This window comes from Mastigoproctus giganteus, chromosome 9, assembly GCF_048544385.1.
Source record: "Mastigoproctus giganteus isolate SK-2022 chromosome 9, ASM4854438v1, whole genome shotgun sequence".
Lineage (NCBI taxonomy): Eukaryota > Metazoa > Arthropoda > Arachnida > Uropygi > Thelyphonidae > Mastigoproctus > Mastigoproctus giganteus.
The window spans coordinates 47,352,045-47,363,195 of NC_143583.1; positions in this window are offsets into that span (position 1 = coordinate 47,352,045).

Sequence of the window (11,151 nt, forward strand, 5' to 3'; positions counted from 1 at the left end):
AACCAGCACAATTTTCCATATATATACACACTGATGAGCCAAAACATTATGACCACCTACCTTATATGAAGTTGGTCCTCCACCTGCAGCCAAAACAGCTCGTACCCGGCGAGACATGGACGCTACAAGATTTCTAAATGTGTCTTGTGGTATTTGGTACCAACACGTAACCGGCAGATCCTTTAACTCTTGTAAGGTCCGTGGTTGAGACGCCGCAGATCGGAGTTGCTGTTCCAACACAAACCACAGAGGCTCGATGGGATTGATGTCTGAGGAATTTGGAGGCATTGCAATACCTGGAAGTCTTCCTCATGTTCAAACGCGAACCAGTCTCGAACAATGCGGGCGGTGTGGGATGGTTCATTATCCTGCTGAAAGACGGCACCGCCGAAGGGGAAGACCGTTGCCATGAAAGGGTGTACCTGGTCAGCAATGATGTTTAGGTATAGAGTATTTTCGGGTATAACGGCACCAGGGATTTACTCCCATCTCCGCGTATGTTCTTTTTATCGAGGACAGTACTCTGTCAAAGCCAGAGATTTAGTGTGTGGACCATGTGTTCTGCCCATTGTTCTTCTGGCTTGTTGGCCGCCAGGCCCCTAATGGAACCCGATGTTAGTATTAGTATTAGTATTAGTATTAGTAACGGCCGTATGGTGCAAGAAAGCCTATGGCTTATGCTGCACCAGCCAAAAAAAAAAAAAAAATCCGAACAAAACAATGATAAAAACAAAAATTAAATAAATAAATAAATAAAAATAATAAAAGGAAATTAAAAATTAAATAAAAAGGAAATTAATCCTATCATCCTATGCGCTTCCCTTACCCGAAAGTACTATCCAGATGACCTTTGAATTTCCCCAAACTGTCGGCCTCTACCACCCATGAAGGCAACTTGTTCCAGTAATTTATAACTCGCTGGCTAAAATAAAACTTCCTGCAGTCCAATCTAAACATTTCCCCGCGTAACTTGAATTTATGTCCCCTAGTTCTAGCATCATTTATAATCTTGAAAATTTTGTCCTCATTCATTTTACTGATGCCTCTCAGAGCCTTAAACACCTCAATCAAATCTCCTCTAAGGTGTCTAGTTTCCAAACTCTGCAACCCACATATTCGAAGTCTTTCTTCATAAGGACGCCCTTTTGCCGATCTCACCAGGCGAGTTACCCTTCTTTGCACCCTTTCAAGAAGCTCGATGTCTTTCTTTAGGTGCGGTCTCCATACTTGAACACAGTATTCCAAGTGTGGTCTAACATAGGCCTTATATAATGGGATTATCACGTCCCTATCTCTACTTGCAAAAGTTCGATAGATCATCGATAGGACACCATGGGCCTTCCTTGCAACCTGTTTACAATGCTCAGAGAATTTCATGTCTGACCGTATCGTAACACCCAAGTCCCTTTCCTCCAGTACTGGGTTTAGTTGAACTCCACCAAGTGAATAAGTTATTTTGGGATTACTGTTTCCCAGGTGTAACCTTACACTTTGTTGGATTAAAGCACAGCTGCCATTTTTCTGACCATTCTTGAAGTCTATCTAGGTCTCTCTGAAGAAGCTCAGCTTGACAGTGATCATTAACTACTCTACCAATTTTAACATCATCTGCAAATTTAGACATCACGCCCTCTATCCCTTCATCAATGTCGTTTATGAAAATTAAAAACAACAGTGGTCCTAATACTGATCCTTGGGGAACCCCACTTCTTACATCAACCCAATCTGAGGAATAGCCATTTATCACAACCCTCTGCCTCCTGCCCTGAAGCCATCCTTCTATCCATCTAAGGATTTTCCCAGTGATTCCAACCTGTTCCAGCTTATAAAGCAACCGCTCATGTGGGACTGAGTCAAAAGCTTTGCTGAAATCTAAATAAACAATGTCGAAATTATTCCCTAAATCCAGCTCGTGAGTGACCCTTTCGAAATAGCGAACCAGATTTGTTAAACATGATTTTCCCTTTACAAAACCATGCTGAGTATCCTTGAGAATTTCAATTCTATCCAAATGATCCTGAATTCCACCCTTGATCAATGCCTCCATGATTTTCCCTACTACTGAAGTCAGACTGACAGGTCGATAATTTCCCACTTCACTTTTAGAGCCACCCTTATGTATGGGAGATACATTTGCACTTTTCCAATCCAAGGGAATCTCCCCAGAGTCTAGTGATGCTCGCATAACCAGCCTCAGTGGTTTAATGCACTCGCTTGCCGCCTCTCTCAAGATTATAGGGTATATTCCATCAACTCCAGGAGCCTTACTAGTCTGTAGGCTTGAAAGTTTTTTCATTAAATAATCTTGCGAAATTTCAATATCATTAATTACATATTTTTTAACTTCGCTCCCACAATTTCCCATTGCCACAAAAGGCTTTTCATTTGTAAATATCGATGCAATATCGATGTTACCATACTCTGTCACGGGGAGGTCAGCCAGGTGTATCCATTTGCTCCTCTGGCAGATCCTGCCACCTACTTTCCAGAGATTTCGGGGGCTAGGACCAAAAAAAAAAAAAAAACTGTATACGGTATATCGCGGTTCATTTTTGCCTAATTCATTTAAGAACGCAAGTTAATATCAGTGCCTGAAAAGTCGAGCTAAATTTTGATGTTTAAAAATTTTGACGTGTGGGACTGAGCGCTGTGAAAGATAAAAGTAAGGGGGAAAGGAGATTGGACTGAAGACTAGGAGGGGTAGAAATAGAAATAAGGGGTTAACAGGGAGAATGGCCCTTTGTAATCAGTGGGACACGCCCATGCCTCACTAGAAAGAAAAGAGGGGTGGCGCGGAGGAGAGGAGGCAGGCAAAGCCACCTCCTCCCTTCCTCCGGGAAATGGATGTAAGCTCCATGCAAGGGAACATCGAGGATGGGGGCCATGCGACTGCCCCATTCATAAATATCAAGATGGTCGCTCCAGATTAGGTCACATCGAGGAAGCGGGCCGTAGAGTTCAGGCCAGTGTCTGGCAGTTGCGGTAATACCATACTAGGGTCAGATGGAATACATTGGCTTAGCCTTTACAGTTGCGGTTTCTTTAGCGATTCAAGTGTAGATGATGGTTCAAGGTCTTGGTAGTTCCAGCCCACGTTCCCAGCTGTTTCGTTCATGTGTTGCCTGGTTCGGTTTCAGGGTTATCATTGTCACGTGCATCTTGGATCTGTGGAGGTGCTGGCGGCGGCAGGGTTTTCCTCTTTGTGGATAAATATTGGGCAAAGCTTGAGAGCAGGATGTTGGTGTCACGATCCTCAAGTAGGTATTGCTCCTGCAACTGAATTATAAGTCTAGATCTTATATCTTCGTATATTAGGTGGTAGACGTCAGAGTGCCCTGCACATGGATGACTGGACCCAGGGTATCCCAGCAGAACATCGCCCAAAACACGACACCGCCGCCACCGGCTTGTTTTGGTCCTACGGTGCATCCAGGCACCATCACTTCCCCAGGTTGACGACGTACACGTACCCGGCCTTCCATATAGTGCAAAAGGAAACGTGATTCATCGGACCAGACGATCTCCTTCCAATCACTCAAGGTCCCGTTTCGATGCTCGCGTGCCCATTGTAGGCGCTGTCATCTGTGAACCGTGGTTAGCATGGGCTCTCGGAGCGGCCTGCGACTACGCAGCCCCATTTTCAGCAGGATTTGATGTTCCAGGTTTGTGTGTTGTGACACATTACTCCTGTCACCAACATTCCAATTGCCGGTGAGTTGTGCCACAGTCGCTCTGCTGTTGCCACATACCATCCGGGAGAGCGTTCGCTCACTTCGAGCATTGATGAGCCATGGTCGTCCAACACCTCGCCGGCGGTTCGTGGGTTTTCCTTCCTCGGACCACTTTCAGTAGGTATTAACCACGGCTGACTGTGAGCTTCCCACCAGCCGTGTCGTTTCGGATATGCTCTGACCCAATTGTCTGGCCATTACAATTTGGCCTTTGTCAAACTCGCTGCCTTTCCCAGCTGAAGAACAAGAGTAACACTGATTAACGGAGCTCAGTATCAGTATCAAGTGTTTTTTATACCATGTCCCGAACCGCGCACGCGCCGTAGTTCACCTGCAGTTACTTCGATTTGCATAACGACTGGCTGGTCATAATGTTTTGCTCATCGGTGTATATACAGTATATATACTTTTAAAATTTATGAAAGAAAGTACAAAAAATTTAAACTGTACCTTTAAAAATAATCATGGGCTGATACTAAGATGGGCTGAAATAGGAACTAATTTTTACTACGAGGGTGGACAAAATAATGGAAATACCTGTGATGATTACAAATAGGAATTAATATGGCGTTGGGCCACCCTTTGCTTTTAAAACTTATAGTATTACATGCGGAATAGATTGAAATAAATCTTTAACTGTCTTAAGAGGAATATTTGACCATTCTCATGGAGCCACCATTCAAGTTCCTCAAGCAATGAAGGTAGAGGAAATCTGCTTCTCACTCTCCTCTCCAAATATGCCCACAGTGGTTCAGTAACTTTTGTCTGGTGACTGTGCATGCCATGGGGGATACTCAGCCTCAGTTTCATGCTCCTCAAACAAAGATTGGACACATCTGGTTGTATGTATTGGAGCATTATTCTCTTGAAACGTGGAATCGTTTGTCGGGAAACAATGTTTAGGGTGATGATAGGACTCAAAGGCTACCAAGATATTGCTGCAGCAAAATATTATCCGTCCTCCTCTTCCATATTTGATGGTTGGCACAAGACAGTTAGTATGATGCGTTTTTCTTTGGCATTCATCAGACGTAAACAATCCCTGATCGTGGGAAAAAGTGAATCATGATTCATTTTAAAATATGACATGTTTCCATTAATTTAATGTCCAGTTTTTTGTGCTTCTTACAACCATTTCATCCTCTTACTAATATTACCATCAGTAACGAGTGGCTTGGCAATAGCAGCTTCAGCTTTCTGAAGTTCTCACCGAACTGTTTTGCTAGAAACTAAATTGCTGAGACTCACATTAAGTTCTACAGTTATTTTTGAGGCAAAATTGTTATGTTTTTTGGGGTGGGCGGTCACAGTCTTTTCTGTGTCCGACAGTCTGTTTCAGTCAGCTTTATTTTTCTACCACAATTATCCTATCAGATTTTGTTTTTCCATATTTGGTGAATGGAAACACCACTTTCGATACAGTTGCTCTGGATACATTAAACAAATCAGCAGTTTTCGTCACCAATGTCCCGTGCTAAACATACACCAACAGCTTCTGACCTTTTTGGAATTCAGACCAGTCGGTCATTTTCTTCACGCACCTTTCTATATCACCTCTTAATAAGCATCAGCTTTTATAGTCTTTCCCTCACAGTACAGTCCACCTGCAATAAACAACCAAACAAAAAATAAATAAATATTCACCATATGTTCATAAATGTCATACACCCACTACAAAAACTACTACTGCAATCGGTTGCTGCTTTTATTTTGTTCACGTATTGTACTTTGGAGGGAGACCCGAAGGCTAGACTGATAGGCTGTTGAAAAAGAATTTTAAAGAGTGGAAACCTGTAGAAATATACACGAATAATGGATATCATGTTTTCATTAGATGTACGATAAAAGGATCGATACCAGATAACAAGAAGCATAGTTAATTGATTGTTTAAAGAGAGCAATGAGGCCATTACGCATTAGTACGTCATGGCTGTGATTTTGGAGTAACTTATGTGGTCTCACATACGCACATTATGGGAATGAGCCCCGATGACCCCAAAAAAATACACGCACTGCTGCCAACTGTTGTGCAGATACTTGAACAAGGCAGTTAAAATGAAGCTGAAACTGCTCTCGTTCCGTTTGCAATTGAGCAATGGAGTCAACATGGACCTGCATCCTTATAGCACGCGTGCTATAGGGATGCTGGTCCATGTTGACTCACTTGCTTAAGTGACTACGAAAGTCAACGCAACAGGCTGAATTCACTCCCATGTTCCTGGAAAGACTTTTGCACAATTCTGGCCTTAATATGAAGAGAAAAAAAAATTATCTTCATAGATTTCGTACTGCACCACACTTTTAAACCACGGGCATAGTATTTTGCTCTACAAGAATTGTCGAATGCCATAAGAAAACAGCATCGATAATGCATGACCACACATTGCGCAGTTATCAACTGCGCAATGTGTGTCGGAATTTTTCGGAACAGCACAAATAGAACACTTTATGGCATCCTCCATCTAGCCTGATTTTGCTCCTTCGGATTTTCATTTATTTCCTTAAACTTGCAAGAAGGAACCTTTACAGTAATAAAGAGATATTAGCAGCAGGACATCTGTGTGTTGTCAGTATCATGTCATGACGCATTCCAACGTTTTGGAATGCGTCATGACATGATACTTTTCAAATTTCCGGTTTTGGAAAACTAATAAAACTTTGTGGTGAAGGTTTAAATGATCATGGTGTATTGTCGAAAAATAGAATACAGTGTGTAACTATACAACTAAATACATTATGTAGCTATTTTGTTTATCTCCTTAACTTCTGAAAATTAAACAGCGGAAACCTTACGTTCTGATTTTCTTTCTTGTGTGACTATAACATACAGTGATAAAGCAGATAAACAGCAAAAACAACAACAGCATGATATAGTTTTCCGCAGAATAAAACCTGATATATACACACTCCAGTCAAAACAGTATGACCAACAACATAATGCCTCTTGCTTCCAGTACCACCGCCACACAGCATTGAATCCTGTAGATCTCCGATAGTCCGAGATGGAAGATCCAATACCGGATCCACGTAATCTCAGAGATGTTCTATAGGATTCATATCTAGCGAATTCATTCGGAGGTCAAGGTCCGACCGTTGTGAACCATCTCCTGGGCCCTAATATGATGGAGGCCCCAGCTGGCGCCAAAGCGTCTGTGCGTAAATCTCCCACTATTATGAAGGGATACTGCGCGCTGTAACCAAACTTTTGGTTATGAAGGGCTGGAGAAAGTGGTTAATGATCAGTGCTCCTTCATAATGGCTTGGATAAGCTTCAAGGATGGTCAAACAATTTGTAACCATGTTTTTATGCTGCGAAATGCACCGGTTATTCTATGAAGTTTACGTTATTAAATGCGTGTATATATTTACATCTCTCCTGTTAACAATATCTAGTTTACGGTATATGTATTTCTTATCTCCTATCAAGTTTACGTTATGTATTACACTTACCGTTACATTTTTAAGTTCTAAGTAATTATAATAGATAATAACTTTTTCTAAATGAGGCTAACCTACGTGAACTTTCGTAGTACCTATTTCCACAATTAAAACACCAGAATTCTCCTACCACGCACTCAATACTATAACAATAGCCACAAAATTAGAATGTTCTTATCAATACAAAACAATGGCGGCAGAAGTCGAATGTGGTTTCTTACGAAATTCTAAATGCCAAGTAACAAACAAATTCACCAATGCATAGTGTTAGTACTACATTAGGTATATATATTTAGTATAGCATTTTCATTACACTGAATTTGAATGGAAATCATGCCTCAGAGAAGAGCAGCAAAGTAAAGGGCAGGTTCAAGGTAGTGAGAGTACCGTGGCTCCAGGAGAAATGGGGGGGGGGGGTAAGTTGTCCTGTAAATCACGGCCTTATGAAATGTACTGCTCGTTTGATGTTTGCGGAATAATAATCAGAATGTGACATGATATTGCTAAAGGGGATGGCTTTGTGTGCGCTCTATATAAAGAGCATAAGGATATTAGGCACCAACTCTGCGTTGTTATGGGCCTTTATGAGAGCTTAAAGAACAGGGTGGATGCCCTCAAAAGATTTAAATTGGGGGCCCAGCAAGCTCTCAGCTACCCACATCAACGCCAAAGCTTGCACTTTGTCATCAGGCGACAGCGACAATTCCCCAAGCCAGAATGCCCTGGTCCCACAGAAGCTAGTTGTCGGTGAATCTATTGTAAGGAAAATGGGAAATATGTCGTGCAAAAAGGATAGGTAGAATAAGACCAATTGGTGAAGCTTTTTAAGCTTGTTTTCTTACATCGTATGCCTCTACTAATGATAACGGCAATGCCAATGTTTTATTCTTCGAAAATAATAGTCCCAAAGTATTGTAACTCCTGCACTTGTTAAAAAAGCAAACTATTATATTAAGGTAAGTAATTATATATACCCATATATTTATTGCTGCAAATTACGTGTTTTCTGGTCGATTTTACAGTTTTGCTAGACGAAAAATCCCAGTTTCTGGAGAAAAAATAAATAAATAAACTGCTATCTACGGCTGAAAAAAACTCAACCACGGAGTGAAAAAAAAGTCCATAAAAGTTCTTCGCGTCATCGACGGGATTCGAACCCAAGCTTTTCCACCTGGTGTGGAGAGGATGGTGATGATAGCAGTGCTATACGCGTAGACCATGCCATTGTTAAATTAAAAAAAGTTCTTGTTTATACTCAATCACGAGAACTAGGTCAGAGCTGTTTATAGTTAATTATTTTGACAATGAATACAACCGCCGTTATTTAGCAGTTTCCCGAGTTTGAATTACAGTTCAATCAAAAGCGTGTGCATTACTGCACACTTGTGCTTTTCCACTCGGCTGTATCAGGTCTGGCAGTGGAAGAAAATTTTTTGATAGGCAGTCATGAAGTTCTCTGTGCAATTCACCCAGGCGGAACGGAAAGGACTCAAGATGTCCTGTCTCACCGGGCAGCAGCTGTCTTATATTGACGGTGGTAAAATACCTCGCGCATGTTTTTAGGCTAGATTTATTGAGGTTCTATGCCAAAACAGATGAACTAGGTGGAGATGGGCTTTTGCCTAGGAGCCTTGACTCTGGGATACACGAACACAATTCACCAGGAGGTCAAATATAATATAATGTCTTATATATGTGTAACGAGAATGTTAATGTGTATAAAATTGTATAGATATCTTCATGTAAGAATTGTATACATATATATGTGATAATTGTGTGTGCAAATAAATGGAAAATGGAATGTCTCACCATCTTCAGAATGGAAGGGAACTAGCTTAAATATTAATTGTGATCAATTTACTGTGATGGTTGAGTGTCTGCGCCAGTAGCACAGTGGTATCATCACCGTCCTCCCCACACCGGGTAGGAAAGGCCCTAGTTCGAATCCTGTCGATGACGCGGGGAACTTTAATGGGCTTTTTTCACTCCGTGGCTGAGTTAGTCGGTCTCAGGCGTAGATTGCATGGTTTCCTTCCCCAGAAACTGGGGTTTTTTCATCCAGCAAATGAGCAAATCGACCAGAGAACACACGCAATTTGCAGACAAAATAAATATATGGGTAGATATAATCATTTACAGGTCCCCCGTAAGGAGTCTACCTATATTATAGGTGTCTACCCATAAAGAGCCACTAATAAGGGTGGCTCTAAAAGTGAAGTTGGAAATTATCGACCTGTCAGTCTGACTTCAGTAGTAGGGAAAATCATGGAGGCAATGATCAAGGGTGGAATTCAGGATCATTTGGATCGAATTGAAATTCTCAATGATACTCAGCATGGTTTTGTAAAGGGAAAATCATGTTTAACAAATCTGGTTCGCTATTTCGAAAGGGTCACTCACGATCTGGATTTAGGGAATAATTTCGACATTGTTTATTTAGATTTCAGCAAAGCTTTTGACTCAGTCCCACATGAGCGGTTGCTTTATAAGCTGGAACAGGTTGGAATCACTGGGAAAATCCTTAGATGGATAGAAGGATGGCTTCAGGACAGGAGGCAGAGGGTTGTGATAAATGGCTATTCCTCAGATTGGGTTGATGTAAGAAGTGGGGTTCCCCAAGGATCAGTATTAGGACCACTGTTGTTTTTAATTTTCATAAACGACATTGATGAAGGGATAGAGGGCGTGATGTCTAAATTTGCAGATGATGTTAAAATTGGGAGAGTAGTTAATGATCACTGTCAAGCTGAGCTTCTTCAGAGAGACCTAGATAGACTTCAGGAATGGTCAGAAAAATGGCAGCTGTGCTTTAATCCAACAAAGTGTAAGGTATTACACCTGGGAAACAGTAATCCCAAAAAAACTTATTCACTTGGTGGAGTTCAACTAAAGCCAGTACTGGAGGAAAGGGACTTGGGTGTTACGATACGGTCAGACATGAAATTCTCTGAGCATTGTAAACAGGTTGCAAGGAAGGCCCATGGTGTCCTATCGATGATCTATCGAACTTTTGCAAGTAGAGATAGGGACGTGATAATCCCATTATATAAGGCTTATGTTAGACCACACTTGGAATACTGTGTTCAAGTATGGAGACCGCACCTGAAGAAAGACATCGAGCTTCTTGAAAGGGTGCAAAGAAGGGTAACTCGCCTGGTGAGATCGGCAAAGGGGCGTCCTTATGAAGAAAGACTTCGAATATGTGGGTTGCAGAGTTTGGAAACTAGACACCTTAGAGGAGATTTGATTGAGGTGTTTAAGGCTCTGAGAGGCATCAGTAAAATGAATGAGGGCAAAATTTTCAAGATTATAAATGATGCTAGAACTAGGGGACATAAATTCAAGTTACGGGGGGAAATGTTTAGATTGGACTGCAGGAAGTTCTATTTTAGCCAGCGAGTTATAAATTACTGGAATAAGTTGCCTTCATGGGTGGTAGAGGCCGACAGTTTGGGGAAATTCAAAGGTCATCTGGATAGTACTTTCGGGTAAGGGAAGCGCATAGGATGATAGGTTTAATTTCCTTTTTATTTTATTTATTTTATTTATTAATTATTATTATTTAGTTATTTATTTATTTTTTGTTTTTATCATTGTTTTGTTCGGATTTTTTTTTTTTTTTTTTTTTTTTTTTTGGCTGGTGCAGCATAAGCCATAGGCTTTCTTGCACCATGCGGCCGTTACTAATACTAATACTAATACACAACGCTCTAATTGTGTTGTGTCAGATAACGATTTATCTTATCTGTAAATTATTAAATTAGCTGTATATTAAGACCCTAATATCTTAATTTGGTTTGTGATGGCCGAGTTTTTGTGTTTTAATGATGGATGCAAAAACGAAAACAGAATTTGAAATGTATAACACAAAAGAGGCTGCTCAAGAGGTTTCAGAAGACCAAACAGGATATCGTTCAGTGAATTAATTGCTGGCTTGAGGAAAGTTATGAAAAAGTACCTTTTTTTTTTCAGAAAGGGCAAA